This window comes from Loxodonta africana, chromosome 4 (genome assembly GCF_030014295.1).
Source record: "Loxodonta africana isolate mLoxAfr1 chromosome 4, mLoxAfr1.hap2, whole genome shotgun sequence".
NCBI classification, from domain to species: domain Eukaryota; kingdom Metazoa; phylum Chordata; class Mammalia; order Proboscidea; family Elephantidae; genus Loxodonta; species Loxodonta africana.
Window position 1 is genome coordinate 14034581 of NC_087345.1, and position 3579 is coordinate 14038159.

Sequence of the window (3579 nt, forward strand, 5' to 3'; positions counted from 1 at the left end):
TAGGCACTCAATAAATGCCTGTTGAATGAATGAATGAACACAAAGGTTTGTTATTGGTAGTCACAGCTTGTCTGGCTGGTCTTTTTCACACACACACACACACACACACACACACACACACACACACTATAGCGTGGCTGGAAAATTGCTAACTCTGACGGTGACACTAATTACCGACTGGGTATTTCTCAACTTCCAGGAGAGTTCCTTGGCTAGCATAGCATATTCCTTGATTGTAAGCTCCTCAAGGGTTGGGATCATGTTGAATCCATCTTCTAAGACTATCTGCCATTCATCTCTTCATGCTTCCGTATCTGTAGTTATCCATGCATCCATCCATGCATCCATCCATCCACCCACCCACCCACCCAACCACCCACCCACCCATCCATCCGTCCGTCCGTCCATCCGTCCGTCCGTCCATCCATCCATCCATCCCTCCATTCATGCATTCATTCATCCATCCATCAGTTCATGTATCCATCCGCCCAGCTACCCATCTAGCTATCCACCTATTCATCTATGCATCCATTCATCTGTCAATTCATCCATCTATACATCCTTCCCCCCACCCCCGCCACCAACCTGGCTAACAACCCATCCATCCATCCATCAGTTCATACTTTCATCCATGCACCCGTTTATCCATCAGTTCATGCACCCATGTATCCAAGCATCCATTCATCCATGAATTCATGCATCCATGCATCCGTTCATCCATCCATGCATCCATCCATCAATTCATGCATCTATCCATCCATCCATCCACCCACCCACTTAGCTATCAAGCCATCTATCCATCCATCCATCCATGTATCTGCCCACCTACCCACCCACCTATCCACCCATCCATCCACCTCCTTTATTCCCTCTCTATTTATCACCCTCATCATGTCAAGGCCCTGTACTCACCACTTCACCTTATTAATCTTTGATGAGGTTGGTGGCATAGTGGAAAGACCACGGGTTATTGGCAGAACACATCAAGGTCCCCGTCCCAGCATTGCTACCTCCCGCTTTGTGACCTTACAGAGCTATTTCATAAATTAGAGAGTGGTGTGAGGGCCAAACACTGTGTCTGACATGTACTTGACTCTCAGTCAATAGTTGGGGTTATTTTTTCCCTCCCAGCACCCAACGCATGGTTCATCATAGTACAGTGGAATGAAGATGGAAAGAAAGAACAAACACAAAATCACGAGGCATTAAAAATTCAGCTGCTGCCAATGCGCGTGTTTGTACTCCCGTTATTCTAGTCAATTATCCAACAGTCTTTTCAGGCAGATATTGTCTTTGTGTTACAGGCGTGGAATCAAAACTCAGCAAGGTTCAAGTGCCCCAGCCCCTTATGTCCCCATGCGCAGTTATCCTGTCAATGGCCAGAGTTCACTTTGGGGAAAGTCGGAGAGCTTCACAGGACAGGCTCAGGTCATAATGCTAGGGCTTTCATTTAGGGAGCTCCAGGTCTGGGAACTGACTTGGATTTGGGATTGAGAGGGAACACATGTCTCTTTCTTGGGGGGCTCAAGCCAGGCCTCTGTTTAATAGATCCAGACCTTTCTGGTTATAAAAGCCCCAACACCCGCTCCCCCCTCCCCGCCACCCTGCCCATTTTTTTTTTTTGTCCTGGGGACCTTGTGATCCATTAGCCCCACCAATCCTCCTGGTCAGCTCATTGGGTGGCCACCTGGTCCTGCTGCTTGTGACAGTAACATAGCCACCCCACCCCCAGGAGTCATAGCTGCCACTTGGCCTCTGCCACCTCAGGATCCTAGTGCCCACTCCAGAAATCAGGAGTTGCATCCCGGGCAGGGCTCCACACCTGGACACTATGGTGTGTTTTTATGGCTGTTGAGCTTCCTCCCCAAGGTGGTTCACACCATCCGGAAGAAGCGACAGAATTTAGAGCTCACATGGGGGTTGTACCTGAGGATGATGGGGCCACATGATTAACCTCCTCCTCTGTGGACCACTGTCGAGGAAGGCTTCAGTTCACCAGCCAACCAAACACCAGGCACAGAAACCTCTAGACCCACCCTAGCAGTGAAAGCTAGGCTGTCGGTACGGCCACATTAGTCAACTCAGCTGATAAAAATCATGTCCTCTCTTCCTTGGTAAGTGAGAATGCATTCAATGTCTTCAGCTTTTTGATGATATGAAAACAAAGTTTTGCACAGATTTTGGTTTGAGGTTGATATTTAAACCTCCTCCCCTCCCCCCACTGGACACCCTGGGACTCAACTTTAGTCTGAAGACAATGAGATGTGGTAGTGTATTGGGGGCAGTCATTATAGAGTCCCTATTAAGGCATGAGAGAGTGATGGTTCAGTGGTCGAATTCTTGACTTCCATGTGGGAGACCTGGGTTCGATGTCCGATTCCCGGCCAATCCACCTCATGCGCAGCACCCATCTGTCAGTGGAGGCTTGTGTGTTGCTAGGATGCTGAACAGGTTTTAGTGGAGCTTCTGGACTCAGATAGACTAGGAAGAAAGGTCTGGCCATCTACTTCTGAAAATCAGGCAAGGAAAACCATATGGATCACAATGGCCTGATCTGAAACTGATCATGGGGATGGTGCAGGACTGGGCAGAATTTCATTCTATTGCACATGCGGTGGCCATGAGTCAGAGACCAACTCTCGGCAGCCAACAAAACAACAACCTGAAGGCAGGGTTAGCCTCATCATGACGTAAGCATAGGTTGCTTCAGCTGGCAAGGGGTTCAGTGGGGATTAGGGGTTCAGAGCCATGCACATTCCTCCCTCATGGGCCCATGCCGATGTGCAGAGCTCCACTCATTCTCAATCCATGATCTAACTTCCACAGTGCTGAGCTAGCGAGGCCGGGGCATCAGCTCATGATGTCATTCTCCATGCTGTAGGCTCAAAACCTGAGCTTCATATTGACTATCTCAGCCTTGTGGTTGCAAGAGTTAAGACATACTTATAGCAATCATAGAAGTCCTTGGTTTTGACCTGAGTCTTGAGCCAAGAATTTAGGCATTGAGGAGACTGTTTTCTCTTCCTTTAAGTGTCCAGTGTGGTAAGAACCAGTTGAGATGCTTCAACCAATAGATGCAACACTGGAGGTGCTTACTCTTCTATGTCAAGAAATTTGGAAGACAACTACCTGGCCAAACAACTGGAAAAGATTTATATTTGTGCCCATTCCAAAGAAAGATGATCCAACAGGATGTGAAAACTATCATTAATATCGCCCCAAACCAAAAACCCATTGCCATTGAGTCGATTCTGATGCATAGCAACCCTATAGGACAGAGTAGAACTGCCTCATAGGGTTTCCAAGGAGCTCCTGGTGGATTTGAACTGCTGACCTTTTGGTTAGCTGCCAAACTCTTAACTACTACACCACCAGGGTTTCCGGTATTAATATCACAAACAAGTAAAATTTTACAGAAGGTAATTAAAAAAACAATTGCAGCGGTACATTGACAGGAAACTGCCAGAAATTCAAGCTGGATTTAGAAGAGGACGTGGAACCAGGGATATCACTGCTGTTGTCAGATGGATCCTGGCTGAAAGCAGAGGATACCGGAAAGATGTTTACTTGTGTTTTATT